The sequence below is a fragment of the Mixophyes fleayi genome, chromosome 11 (assembly GCF_038048845.1).
Source record: "Mixophyes fleayi isolate aMixFle1 chromosome 11, aMixFle1.hap1, whole genome shotgun sequence".
NCBI classification, from domain to species: Eukaryota; Metazoa; Chordata; class Amphibia; order Anura; family Limnodynastidae; genus Mixophyes; species Mixophyes fleayi.
Genome location: NC_134412.1, coordinates 96,480,384 through 96,496,426, shown reverse-complemented (window position 1 = coordinate 96,496,426; position 16,043 = coordinate 96,480,384). Strand labels below are relative to the sequence as shown.

The following is a 16,043-nucleotide window of genomic DNA, read 5'->3' as shown; positions in this document are numbered from 1 at the left end:
ATTATCTAATACATCTGGTGTGAGCACATTACACTGTGTGCAAGGAGGGGGCTCAGTCTATTATATAATACATCTGGTGTGATCACATTACACTGTGTGCAAGGAGGGGGCTCAGTCTATTATATAATACATCTGGTGTGAGCACATTACACTGTGTGCAAGGAGGGGGCTCAGTCTATTATATAATACATCTGGTGTGATCACATTACACTGTGTGCAAGGAGGGGGCTCAGTCTATTATATAATACATCTGGTGTGAGCACATTACACTGTGTGCAAGGAGGGGGCTCAGTCTATTATATAATACATCTGGTGTGATCACATTACACTGTGTGCAAGGAGGGGGCTCAGTCTATTATATAATACATCTGGTGTGATCACATTACACTGTGTGCAAGGAGGGGGCTCAGTCTATTATATAATACATCTGGTGTGATCACATTACACTGTGTGCAAGGAGGGGGCTCAGTCTATTATAATAATACATCTAGTGTGATCACATTACACTGTGTGCAAGGAAGGGGCTCAGTCTATTATATAATACATCTGGTGTGAGCACATTACACTGTGTGCAAGGAGGGGGCTCAGTCTATTATAATAATACATCTGGTGTGAGCACATTACACTGTGTGCAAGGAGGGGGCTCAGTCTATTATATAATACATCTGGTGTGATCACATTACACTGTGTGCAAGGAGGGGGCTCAGTCTATTATATAATACATCTAGTGTGATCACATTACACTGTGTGCAAGGAGGGGGCTCAGTCTATTATATAATACATCTGGTGTGAGCACATTACACTGTGTGCAAGGAGGGGGCTCAGTCTATTATATAATACATCTGGTGTGATCACATTACACTGTGTGCAAGGAGGGGGCTCAGTCTATTATAATAATACATCTAGTGTGATCACATTACACTGTGTGCAAGGAGGGGGCTCAGTCTATTATATAATACATCTGGTGTGATCACATTACACTGTGTGCAAGGAGGGGGCTCAGTCTATTATATAATACATCTGGTGTGATCACATTACACTGTGCAAGGAGGGGGCTCAGTCTATTATATAATACATCTGGTGTGATCACATTACACTGTGCAAGGAGGGGGCTCAGTCTATTATATAATACATCTGGTGTGATCACATTACACTGTGTGCAAGGAGGGGGCTCAGTCTATTATATAATACATCTGGTGTGATCACATTACACTGAGTGCAAGGAGGGGGCTCAGTCTATTATATAATACATCTGGTGTGATCACATTACACTGTGTGCAAGGAGGGGGCTCAGTCTATTATATAATACATCTGGTGTGAGCACATTACACTGTGTGCAAGGAGGGGGCTCAGTCTATTATATAATACATCTGGTGTGAGCACATTACACTGTGTGCAAGAAGGGGGTTCAGTCTATTATATAATACATCTGGTGTGATCACATTACACTGTGTGCAAGGAGGGGGCTCAGTCTATTATATAATACATCTAGTGTGAGCACATTACACTGTGTGCAAGGAGGGGGCTCAGTCTATTATATAATACATCTGGTGTGATCACATTACACTGTGTGCAAGAAGGGGGCTCAGTCTATTATATAATACATCTGGTGTGATCACATTACACTGTGTGCAAGGAGGGGGCTCAGTCTAAAATATTTTGTACATTTCTCCTTTTATTCTGTGTCATGCTGTCACTACAGCCACTGTACTACATGCATGTTATATGCCGGCCCATGTAATATCTGACCAATAAAACACGCACCATGTGATCACAATGATGTTTTCTGATATGTCTCTTGTTTTCCTACTGTGGTAACAGCTGCATCAATTAATTCATGTGGGAAGAAAACACCTTTCACATGGATGAATTCATTCAGCCAAGCTTACTGGAATAAGAAGACTGGGAACGATCGTCTGCAGTTAGTTGTGTCGGAAGGATTGGTCTTCTATAGTTAGGGTTACCATCTGTCTGGTCAACGCCCAAATTTTCCTTTTTGAGTGGTAAATTTGGGGTCCAAACACTGCAGATAACTTGTCACATGATCCTGGTGCTCCTATAATGATCAGTCCATGACTGCTGGTATTTCTACCAATAAGAAGAAGTCTGCACTATTAGCTAAATATAGGCTTCTTTCTATTGGTTAATATGAGAGCACCCACAGACCAATCACTTGTGGGAGCTTCAGGCAGCCACAGACCAATCACTTGTGGGAGCTTCAGGCAGGAAAGCTATGTAGGTGTATTTTCTTGACTCATTGGAAAGTGCTTCTATCTCCCTTTGATAGTCCTGCTTGGCTTCATACATACATAGTTACACATACACAGGAATGGATATATTACAATATATGGTGTATAGGGTGATTAGCATATTTATTTGGTGTCAGGGATATTTTCTTGGTAGGTGGTGTGCTGACTAGGTCAGCCTGGTATGGGATGTACTTTCGTTTTTCTGGAGTTGTTCTCAGTTTTGGTTGCAGTGGAGCTGAGGGGCTTTGACCTGACAAACACTCATGTTGTCTTTCGCTTTGACAATATGGCCGTGTTACAGGCTTTGCTCCTCTGGTAGTCGTACTCCTCTGGGCATTGGGGCCTTACATTTAGTAACCTTCTTTGGGTCCAACATATTCCCGGGGTTACAATTATTTAGTGGATGCACTGTCCAGGTTTAATTTGCCAACATTTCCCATTTTGGCTCCACAGGCGAGGGCTTCCCTTGCCAGTGTCCTACTCACCGTTGGGAATTTACCGCATCGGAGTGTGGAATTTAACTTTGCTTGACTGCAGGCATACTGCAGACATTACCTACTGCAGGCACCGGGATACTGAGTATAGTGAAGATGCAGATCTTTAATGTTTGCTGTGAAGCCCTGCATCTGTCTGGTTTGCAGCGAAGCCCTGCATCTGTCTGGTTTGCAGTGAAGCCCTGCATCTGTCTGGTTTGCAGTGAAGCCCTGCATCTGTCTGGTTTGCAGTGAAGCCCTGCATCTGTCTGGTTTGCAGCGAAGCCCTGCATGTCTTGTGTCTGCAATGCAGTATCTTTAGTGTTTGCAGCAATGTCATGGAACCGTACTAACTATCCTACATCTACTGCTGACTCATATAACCAGGTATCTTTCTCTTAGATTGGACATAATCACAGATGCAGGGCCAGATTAAGGGAATGGAGGCCCCTGGGCTAAGGGGGCCTCTATTCCCCCGTGAGGCCTTCAATGTGAGCCACCCGCCGCCCCCCCTGAGGACCCCCCAAGCAATTACCTGACAGTGCAGTCCTCCTTCCGCGGCGCGCTGTAAGCTCCTTACTGAGGAGATCTCGTGAGAGTTCGTGAACTCTCCCGAGATCTCCTCAGTAAGCAGATTACTGAGCGCCGGGGACGGAGGACTGCACTGACAGTGCTCAGCAGCATTGATCGGGATGGGGGCCCCCGCCCCTGGACCGATTAATAATGCTGTTGGTGACTTTGAAGGGCCCCCTGGATGCCCGAGGCCCCTGGGCTATAGCCCAGTTAGCCCTAGGGTTAATCCGGCCCTGCACAGATGCCCTGAGTTTTAGTGTTCTGTGGGGTTTGTGGCTTTATAGTGAAAAAATAAAGTTATATTTATTGTGTCTGGGATCCGGCTCAGGTGAGAGCAGTTTTCTCAGTATCTTGTGCCTGTTCCATACGGCACAATAGGCTATTTAACGGAACATGAATCTGTGGTAGGACATACAGTGAAAATGACCAGACCCGAAAGATGTTGAAATCCACTGCCCTATCCCTAATGTGCTCCTAAATAGTGTTATATTACCAATATGTTATTATGTTACACCTGCCAACATTCACAACTAGAAACTGGGACAGATTAGGCCATGACCCAGATCTGCCCAGACCCCATCCCAAACTGTCATGGCTGTTTCCACAACAGCCTGTTTGCCCACTACAAAATGCCGTGTAATAATCAGGTCTGCTGTGGGTATGCTGTGCACACAGACACTCTACATATATCCACACTGAGGAATTCCCAGTGGGTCAGGTAATCTGAACACAGCCTAACACAGGCAATTTAATTTACAGATTTATAGCCGAAACTGTGAGTGGATTCATTTTCAACAGCACTACACAGCTAAATGTTGTATATACTTAAAAATAATCCATTATTATTTTAGAGTGATAGCAGCGCTATTTAGAAAGGAGTCTTGCAATAAACTGGAACCACTCGGCCATGTAATACCTTCTCTGCCATTCTTAATGACTGCTTCATAATTTAATATCAACCTAATGGTTTTTTGAATTTCGGCAAAGAAGCCATTATCTGAATGCACAATGGTGCAGAGTCCACAGGACTAATGAATAGTGTATAATTGCATGCACCAGATATTCTGTCTGTAACTGATACTTGGAAATACCTTAATGTCGTCTTTTATGTCACTTATAACGACACTAATAAGTGGCAAATATCGGTATGAACTTCATAATGAAAACAATGTGGATATACAGCTAAGCAGACGCATGGGCGGAATGGGGATTTAAAGTCGCCCTGAAGAACGTTCGGGAAGTGGCCTTGTGTGTTATGTGTGACCAAATTGTCAATAGGTGGGGTCAAATCAACAGGAGGCTGGCCCCAGAGTGGGTGCAGCCATGCTGCTGGATATGGCAATAACCAGCATCTATATAGACAGTGTTAGGCCATTGTCTAACCACTCCAACTAAAACACACTGGCAGCCATGTGTGCACTACAGGGCACCACTGCTAGGTGCTTGTGGCTTCCCCTTAAGCCAGACCAGCATGAAGAGGGACACTCCTCTGGACTTTCCCTATAGCCCGGACAATGTCCTGAGTGCTTAAAACAGTCCCACCACAGACAGTAGGTGGACAGTCTCTCTCCTGCCTGTACTTACAGCTTTCACTATCTGCTGGTATCTTACAGTCAGTTGCTGCTTAGTCGGATTTTGGGATACATGGCCCTGTTCAGATACTATCCACCTCCTGGGAAGCCGAGTAACTGATAAACAGTCTAGCTCCTTCAACCAGCTGCAATATTAAATCAATAGCATTCACATTTAACAAATAGGCCTATTGCCCCAAGCAACACACAACATTGTATTATTAGCACCCCCATTACATCAATACCCTGCTTACAGACATTACATCAATACCCCCACCTGACACACACTACAGCAATCAGCTAAAGCCCCCACATTACAACAATAACACCTTCCCCCCCTCCTTCACATTACTGAGTAGCAGGAATAACTATTCTCACTACTCATGTTAAGTTTGTGATGAGTTTATGGGGGACAGACTTACAATGAGGAATCCTTCACCCAGCCTCCACAAATGTAGAATGTGCAGGAAAGGCAAGTTCTTAGCCAGAGAATTAATTAAGGGGTTGTCTTCTTTTGTAAATCCCCCTCTACCACCAAACTAATATCTGCCACCTCCCTTGGTTCCCACCTCCTGGGTACCTGAACACAGCTTGGTCATTTTCACAATACCAACACTGTAGCCCAAAGCTATAAACTACTATCTTTCCAGAGTACTGGACGGACTGAGGTACGGTGTACCAGGTAACAGGGGGCTCCCGGGTGGGAGTTGCCTGTTTGCTAAATGGGGGAATGGGAAAGGGCACAATGGGGCTGATTCAGAGTTGAATGCAAAAAGAGAGTAAATTATTCTTTCGAAAAAAGAGCACAGAAAATAAGTTTATTTCCTCAAGTCTGCATCAGCAGCATATGCGCCTGGTCATCATCACCAGGGAGTATTGGCACCTGCCCTATAGCATACTCCTCCTAACAGACGTATATGTGTGTTTCTAGGCCTGCCTTAGCCGCATTTGCGTAAACACACCTTTACCGCACCAAGGCCAATATCAGCATGCCTCTTCCCCACCCCGCCTCTTCCCCACCCCGCCTCTCCAGGTGGGCGTAAGTGCCAGATACACACAAGTCTGCACAGGTGCTTATGCGTGCAGCCACTTTCTGGGCATCCGCAGAGCCATTTCACACAAAAAGCGGTATGCAAACTGACACACATCCCACTCTGCATCAGCCGAATGTGTAACCGTCATGGCTGTGTTCTTGTATACGTCTCACCTCAGGATCTCCACACCAGGATTCAGATCAGGGAAATATTAAATACCGCAGGATTAGTAAATATAATGCAAAAGAAAGAAAGTCTAAATTAAACATTCCACGCCAAACCAACTAATATAACACTCTTATAAGTATACCTCAGTGACACGTCCCCTCCTGATCACATGTTAGAACCCACTACAGAACAGAAGGTGTTTGTACACACATTGATGCCATAATCCTGTGTTTATAATAATGTTTAGCCATGCATCCTTCACACAATGAAATACATGTTGATGGGTCGTAGTTTTGCACTTTAGTAAATGTTTATCCTGCTACAATGTTTGTATATATCGGAGGGTTCAGGGTTATCTATGAGAATACTCCTGTGTCCATACTGGAAGAGGAAGCTGTAGGCTCTCTAGCAGATCTTTTCATCAAGCTGTCTAGTGTGGTCAGAGGCTTGGAAAGCGCAGAGGTTTTCAGCAGTAACAGCCAATTATGTTGATATGAGTGGCAGGATGTAGAGAAAGTGCCAGACAGATTAAGAAACAAGCATCAGCTCTCTCGTGAGGGATACTCTGAAGATGTTTTTGTGGCATGGACGAAGGTGAATATCTGTTGACCTAAGTTCTATTACCAAACATTGTTTGAAACATTTATATGAGAGAACCCAAATTAGTCTTGCTGGGCTCTATATCTAAATGTGACACAAGAGGGCGCTGCAGGGACAGAACCAGGGCACATCCGTATTATAAACTATATAAAACTTATATGGGAATTCTAATCAGAGGCGTTCTTATCAGCACACTACAGTCCCATATTTAGTTCCAACCTCCAGGTGTCCCCAATAAACTTTTTAGTCTGTCATTATTCTTCATAGTGACCGATTGCCGTCACCTCCTCACCCCTGCAGTCACTGCAGTATATTTGTGCATATGGAATATGACTTTAGAATCTGTTGTATATTTCTCCCTCAAGGACAGGGAGGTCATTACATGCAGTACTGAGCCTAGACTCTCACACAATCTACACCACTTACAGTAGCAGCTAGTAGCACAGTGCGTTATTCCCAGGTCAAAATCCAGCCACCTGACCTGTCCTGGAATATTCAGCACCTTTAGGACAAGACAGGGAATGGGGCGGGTTTGAACTCGCTAGATTGCATTTTTATACATACAGGGAAGGGATCATTTAAGCTGCTTGTGGTGTTTTTTTTAATAAGGTTTTTTTCTGGAGTCTGGAGAGCTATGACTAAAATATAATAAATATCATTAAAAAATCACCCCCTTTTAAAACACTGTTTAGAAGTGCTCCTCATAGTGATTTCATTTGTATATTTCTGTTATCTAGAACGCTCTGACAAAGGGTTTCTGGGTAAGAGATCACATACATGTATATAGTTTATAGGCTGTATATCACTATTGTGGTTGGTCCCTTTTAATAAAATAATAATATGCATTAGTACAGTAATATACTTATAAATAAGTCACATATTCTGTGACTATTATCTGTCATTATTTTTTCCCCTGTTGTTACTTCATGAAAGATTCTCTGGGATTGTCAGGTGAAATCTATTCATTATCTCAGTCTAAACTTTTGTTTTGTACATTATTGGATAAGAATAAATCTGTTTCTCAGCGTGGAGCTTGGAAGGAAGGGAAATGAGACACTTCACTATCACCAATAAATACGGTTAAGTTTGTTGATGGAATATTATTGCCTTCTAATTGCTATGTCAGAAAATCTGGCATAGAAGAGAACGCTTATTTCCTGACGTACCTGCATATGACACACTGTGCAGTACTTATGTCATCTGAGTAGATTTAGGATGATGGAACAATAATTATCACTGAATCCAGCTCATTAAACAATAGGGTAGAACCGAAAGCAAACACCCAGGATTGTCAGCAAGCGCAGAGAGTCTTTTGCCTCTCCATATGTGCTGTAGACCGGACAGTGCCGTTAGGCCGGGGTGATCAGCAGTGCAGCCTCCAGAATGAACACATACAACTTTACTGACATATGTTTGTGTCATGTTTCCCACAGTGCTTGTACATGTGTGCAGCTCCGCCAAGCAGATTGTGTCATGTTTCCCACAGTGCTTGTACATGTGTGCAGCTCCGCCAAGCAGATTGTGTCATGTTGGCAGATTTGCTGGAGCATTGGGAAAAGTGTTGGGGAAATGACATTATCTGAGACAAATTATAATGCAATTACAATATTAAAAGCCTTTATACTGAAGCAAATGGGCCGTTGACAACAAGGACATAGCAGCTGACAAACACAGCACTGAAGCAGATCCTGTTACATGTGGGGCTGGGTGAATGAACTATTGGGTGTAGAAGAAAGAGATCTTCTGGTCCTCCTTCACCGAAGCTAGGGAGGGCCCCTTTACATCTCAACCTCCGGAGCCAAAAGGCCCCTTAGGAGGATAGGGTCTTCAGAACCAACTCCACAGCAAGGCTCGGGGGGCTGGTTCTTCAGCTCTCCCCAGAAGAATAAAGCCTTTGACTTGGGAAGAGGGTCGCCCATAACACAGTTACTTATTTATAGGGATGTGCATTTTGTGAATCAACTATGTCCAGTCAATATTTTATTACCATGTACATGTGGACAAGTGACTCGTAGGGACCAAACAGATTCTACTGTCAGACTCACGTGATCTAGTCCCACATGTACTAATTCTAGCCCTCATATATGACTTTATTCAACAAGGAGTATGGGCAATAGCAGGATCTATATGTGTTACCAAGTCATGCATAAAACCCAACCATACAGATTTGCTTGTGAATGGGTCATATATTAAATAAATATTACCCAATTAAATTAGGGAGAATATTGTCCAAACACAGAAAAGTAAATGACGCCTGGTCCGTTAAATCCTTGGCCCTTGATGAGTCCCGGCGGTGGATAAAGGCGATAAAATAGTGAGCATGAATTGCTAAAGTTATTTCCAATTTGCATGCTGTCCAGTAATATATTGGTATTTCTGAACCTTGAGGTGTTTAGTAAGAAACAAAGTAAATTTAGCTTATTAAGCAAGACATGCACATTCCTCTTTGAAAATAATATCGGACAATTATAAATTGTATGATGACTATGGCAATTTCAGTAATGTGTGCGCTGGCTAAGCTGTAAAAATTAACGTCACACTGACGCGTTGGGAAAGCTCATTTCATGTGTTGGGGGCTTTGTAATTCTCTCAGAGTGGATCAAAGTTTTCTCATCACCCAACACAAACACAGACTGCTGATATGAAAATATAAAAGGAAACTTTATTATTAGTAACAAGAGAGATCAGATTTATTTTGCCTTTTATTTTTATTTTGCATTTAAAATTGCAAAACAAAGAGGGTTTTTTTCCCATTTCTGTTCTAGGATCCTGTTAGTCACAAGTAAGCCTTTACAGGAAATATATAGCTCTTTCTGTCTACCTTTGTCTGTGTTACCTTGTCCAGCAATCACCTGCCATGGAGACCGCCTGGGGCTGCTCTCACACTGACAGGGCCAATCAATAGCGCAGGAGAGGAAACTCAGGATAGGGAGCAGTTGCCATTTCCTCCTTGTAAAATCTCGCTGTCATATCAAATTTACAATACAATCCTGGGAAGTGCTTCAAACACATCATGGAGCTTTATATATTAGCAGAGAGAGGCATCAGCGCAATTTAGCTCCTTAATGCAGGCGCTATAATTCTCTGGACAGGCTTGCTATTTCCAAGTGTGCTTTTTCATATGCTTTTCTTTATGTATGCATACATTTATTTATGAGGCACCGCATAATGTACACAGCACCTTACAAAATCACAAGAGACAAACAATACACAATGGAAGCATTATGTGCACCAGAAAAAAAAAACAGTGTTTGAATTTCCGACCCAAGTAGCTTGTAATATACAGGCCCTGTGTCCCTGTATGTCTCCTGGGTGTAGTTCTTTGAGGGGGAGTTAAGGTGATCACACACTGAAGATTTCTCTCAAAGATAATACAATTATGGTTATATGCAGATCTTAAATGAAGCAAATATAATCAATACAGGGCCTGTGTCTATGGGCGTCTCTTCCACACCAGCGGGGGAGATGACATTACGAATACCACCTCTGTCCAGATTATATATTTCGGACACGGTCTTAGTTTCAGAAACAGAAGAGGGGGGAGAGGATCAATGCAAAAGGTTGACGGCACAATCATGTGGATAAGGAAGCAGGATTTCAGCTTTGAGTTTTCTGGACGTGTCAGCATTGAGTTGAGAAATCCTGAAGGATTTAAATCAACGAAAGGAGGTCTTGTGAATTACTCTCTACAGGCAGGAGGTAAAACAGAAGTATCCTTAGAAAGAATTTGTCCAGAATTCCGATAACAAACTGGATTATATTTCAGAAACCTGGTCAGGCCTATAAGCAGCACATTAAAGGCTTCATGAACAACATATATTGCTCTTAATATAGGATGTCCAGTTGAAAAGTACTGTATGCTGGACTGTCTGAAACTGAATATAACCTCCTGGAATGCATCTCCTGTCAATAGCATTGTCTGGACCAGGCTGTATTCATTAACATTTCCAGCAGTTAAAGAATCCAAGAAAGTAGAGGTAGAAAAGGTTACCTTCACTGAAAAATATAAGTACTTGCTATTAATTGTTTTGTTAATATACTTGGAAATCAGTTCATCAGGACACTGAAGCATGGGTGGGCACTGCTGAGCTCTTTATTCAGCCATTTACAGACTCCGGGTATATTGCACACTGCCCACACCCACTTCCCAGCATTCCCCATGGTCTTAGGGACCATCACTAAAGATTCAAGCTTAATCTTTAGTCTACAAACATTAAGCATGTCTAATGCAATAACATCACATCTTCTTTTCTTTAAAGATAAGCCCTGTATCCTTCAGTATAACAATTCAACGATATAACATTAAGAACATCATCTAACACGTTTCAATGAGTCTCTCAGGTCTGCGTATTTCTCTTATGGGTCTTTCACACAAAGTCTGTGTTTCGTCAACCATGTTGGACCTTTCTTCCATCATGGTTTGTTCACCATTATCAAGTCCATCATACATGTCAGATGAAGGGTATTCTTCAGTCGTGTTGCCATCACTATGGTTGGGTTGAGATCTTAAATCGACCCGATTTCTTCTTACTTCTGTTCCACGATCTGTACGTAAAATATAAGATCTTGGTGCTACTTGTGCTTGCACAATACCTTTCTGCATCCAAATGCCTTTCTCATGATCTCGGAGACGGACTTGGTCACCTGATCTTAGATCAGATAAGCTTTTTGCTCGCCTATCATGGTACAGTTTCTGTTTCTCCTGTTGACGTACCTTACTCAGTCTCACCAATGCTGAGTTATGCGTATTAAGCAGTTCATCACTTATCGGAAGATTTTCTCTAATCCTCCTTCCCATCACCATTTGTGCAGGAGAGAGTCCATTCTGTAGAGGTGTACTGCGGTAGATTAAAAGACTTTTGTAGAAATCTTCTTTGCCGTCTTGTGCTTTTTTCATTAGACTCTTTACAGTTTTTACTGAACTTTCCACCAACCCATTTGACTGTGGATAGTGGGGACTCGATGTTGCATGGACAAATTCCCACTCTTCAGCAAATTGTCTAAATTCAGCGCTGGAAAACTGAGGTCCATTGTCAGTGAACACTTCCATAGGAACACCATGCCTTGCAAAGATTGACTTCATGCAACTGATTACGGCTTTACTAGTAGTTGTAGGTAGAGTCTGCACCTCAGGGTAATTAGAATAATAATCAGTCACGACAATGTGCGTTTTTCCAATACAATCAAACAAATCTGCGCCTACCTTCTGGTATGGTCTCTCTGGCACTGCATGAGGACTCAGCGGCTCGACTTGTTGCTTTGGTCTGTACATAAGACACAGTTCACATGTAGCTGTTGTCATCACATTAATAGTTCCAGAAACACAGCTTTATCTTATTATTTAAGGTGATCCCAATATGAAGACCACGGAAAGTAATGTAAATGAAACTAAGTGGTTTTATTTTAAACACAGGGCACAGGTAAAGATAAGATGCAGTAAATGGCAAGACTGCTAATACTGGTCCATAACAACAGTTGCAACAGGATCCCAGAATTACCAGGTTAGCTAAGGAACTAGAGACCAGACACAACAGGATGACTACGGGAACAGATTGTCAGGATAGCCAGGTTTATCTGGGATGCTGGAGACCAGGCACAACAGGATGACTGCAGGTACAGGATGTAAAGAAATGCAGGGTACTTGCAGAGAGATGATCACTTGGCAGTGCAGGTGATTTACAGAAAGTTATGCACTTTGGAAATGCAGGATACTTGCAGAAGTCAAATACCAGGGAGTAAGCAGGAGCAAAGTTAATGAAACCACAGTCTGGGTCACAAAAGGAGGTGAAAAATGTAGGAAGAAGCAGGAGTCAAATACCAGGATACAAGTCAAGATCAGATCAGATCACATACCTTTTCACAGGGAGACGTGCAGCACTGTCAATTGATGAACTCGCCCAGTTTGCAGGGAAAGGCAGTCTTACAAAGACCAGACACAACTGATCAGATTCACTGATGAGAACTTAACCCCTTGCAGGCAGGAACAGATGAAGGCAGAGCAGTCTCTAGGGTGAGGTGCTGAAGTGCAGCCTGGGGCGTGTTGTGACAATCATCAAAGGTTGTTTGAAGGTTGTGAGATGTCAACTCATCCTTCATATATTCAGAAGACGGCGACCAAAACCTTATTGTTCCAGCCCAAATCCGAGGCTAGAATTCTATATTGTACAATATATTGAGCCACAATTGTGGTGACGTGCCATAGGAGTCTGGCAGATGCAGAAGACAGCTGACTGTTCTTGTCAAATACCTTAGTGATGGTCCAACTAAAAATACTGTTTAGAATGGGGTATTTCTTTTTCCCCAAAAATGAACCACAGGATAAGACCTGACCAGATAATAATGCTGGCTACTTCAGCATGAGATTTCCTGGTCAAGGTTGATAGTATATTGAACTCTGTTTGAGGAAGCCCCTGCAGGCCTGTGGGTCTCCATTCTAGGTAGGTGGTGGCGGAATATGTAGATTAGAAACAGAGGGTCTGATCCATGTTCAGATAGAAGTCCCTTTGTGTGCTGTATCTTGTGTGAAATAGTTTAAACCAATGAACACAATTCATATCTGAACGTAAGTTATGCTTATAGCTGCCTATGACATGAAGGGCGGTACTGGGGAGGAAGGGGTGGATGGACATAGGCGAGGTACAGTAAGGGGGTGCCAGGGCAGTTGTGGCTGATTCAAGTCCCATGTTTATTGTTTCAGCGGTATCATTTGCACCAGCAACAGGGCAGTTGTAAGTGCGGACTGATAGTGATGACTGACAGCACAGAACAACTGTAAGACAGACCATAAAAATACATTGTATGTACAGTATGCATTAAGAGCATCTTTATTTATATATTTAATGTATTCAAAATATATTTGTAAAATTCATATTTTTTATTGTATGAATATTTTTGTATGTGTTCTGATGTGACCTTATCCATGTGCGTATCCTGCACTATGTTCTGTCTATATACGGCAAGTAAAGTTTAGGCAGCGCTTACTTATAGCCATATTTAAGTTTAAACGTATCTTGAGAACCACTTGGATTTGAATACAGATGGAACAACGCTCAAGTTCCGTATCCTTTTTTAAAACGCAAGTTGCGTTGCGATTTGAATGAGGCCCAGAATGCACTGGGATAAGAATCACAGATGCAGAAGAGGGAGTCAGAAAGGCCTGAAGTGCATCAATGCAGCTAGAAAGTGAACAAGCTTGTCAGATTCTAGTTACCATTTATTTAGTACATTCTACAAAATGACAGCTAGAATCTGATTGGTTGCTATAGGCAACATCTTCTCTATTTCAAGACCACAGTTTAGTAAATAAACCCCTAAGTCACTAAGAAAGAAAATGATTTGCTTTCAACACCAGCGGGAAATTAGCTTTATGGGTTTATTGATTAATTGACTTCTGATGGATTCCCACAACCTAAGACAAACTTATTATAATATGTGTTTTATTGGTCTGTCCCCCCTTCCCCGGATTATTTAAATGATACAAAAGAGAAGCAGATGTCTACAAAACTATATAACAGCCCAGGCAGTAGCTCACGTCACAAACTGACACATTTTCTGGGTTTGTGTAGCGATTCATTTGTACGATCCTAATGAATTTGCCCCAGGGAGCTGAAACCTAAACATGCAATTTGTTTTTTGTAACTAATTCAAGAGAGTGCCTGGATTCACATGTAATAATTCATAATATACATATTTATACAGCATCTCAGCACGTTTATTTGCAGGAGTTACTCGGATTTATAATTTGTTTTGTTACTGCGCATTTCATTAGAGATGTAATCATTAGATTTAATTTTACAATGCAGCAAGTGCGATCTATTAGGTAATGTATAGCTTACATAAACATGCACTAATATACACGTGATATTGCACCTGTAAGATATAGAGGAGCCCATGGGGCACTTACATACTGTGACCTACAATGGCCACTTAGGTGACCGGCACAGAGCTTACATTTCTGAGCAGACAGATGAGCTTTACAGGGAATGATCTGTAGATCTCCTATTCATATTCTCTCATAATCATAAGATAGTAAAAGACCTGAATGTTCTCAATGATGGACCAGTTTCTCCAGAAGCGCCCACCTGCCGCTAGCTCACAAGGAGATAGCGGCGTTGGCAAGAAGACTCTCCAGTAGCCAGGCTAGTCAATCCGTCAACTACAATATACGTACATCCACTTATTGCTTCTCTTCATGAGAAGCTCCTGGCCGACCGGCATGAAGATATTAATACCTCTCTAAAAGAAGCACTTTCTTCAGCACTATTAGACATATTGACACAGCTGGCATGCAGGAAAATATCCTATAGCTGAACAAATACAAGATATTGTGCAAAGACCAGAGGAAGAGAATTAAACAGCTGTAGATGATGCAGGAGGGTCTGTAACATCTCCAAATCAGAGAAAATCAGCTACATCACTTGAGCTGAGGATCTTTATCTCAGCATATTATTCCAGGCCGCAAGATCAATGGAGGCTCAAAAGGAGTCATAGAGGACAGAGTAATTCTGTGCGTGTCCTGTAGCACACGTGTGCTGTGGCATGTGCATACCTTGAAACTGTTCCTCTCTTTATCCTCTTACCTGTAGGTTTAACCCTCTGTCTGGTCTGGTTATAGATCATTAACCTTCTCGATTGGTATCTAAATGAATAATAATATCCAACCTTATCTATTATTACGTGTTAGTTCCTTGTTTAGCTGTGTTGTAGAAAGTGTGCTAGGATCATGTGCTAACCAAATGGTGTTGTGGCCATTTAAAATACAGACATATATGATTAGTCTAATATATTATACATGTAGGTAACAAAACTTTATATTATTTAATGCATTATTATTATTATTATTTTAATATTGCACCAACGTAATCTGTAAAGTTGAAAGAGAAAACACTGGTTGTGAGTAATGGTCTCATCTGTAATGTAAATACAGTGGTCATTGTCACTGAAAACTACCATAGGATAAACTGCACAATGTTATACGTACATAAGGCTACAAACTATAAGGTTCTAACGGTTGTGTTTAAACATCAATTGTAATAAAAGAGGGGTTGACTAATGTGTTTTTCTTTTCATATGATCCATGAAATAAAAACTTGGAGCTCATTAAAATGCTTCTTGAACTATCAGCACAAATGAAGTGACATCAATATTATTGATAATAAAATAGAATAATAAACCAACAGATTTACTCCCCAAACACAAGACTTGTTTTTATTAATAATATGTTTGATAATACAAACAGGACTTTATACAGTGTCCTACACTTACTATATATTACATAATAACATATAATTCATAGCCTGTTGTATGATCAGATCACCAGCTACAGAAATGATTTGCTGGAGCGGCCACTGCGCCCCCTTGGGACTGCGCCCTGGG

At 41.8% G+C, this 16,043-nt stretch overlaps 1 long non-coding RNA gene across 2 annotated transcripts in view; it reads right to left on the bottom strand.

Annotated features, from left to right (window-relative positions):
* LOC142107229 (uncharacterized) overlaps nucleotides 1-16,043 on the bottom strand; it is a 341,539-nt gene that overhangs the window by 125,930 nt on the left and 199,566 nt on the right. The window lies entirely within an intron of this gene.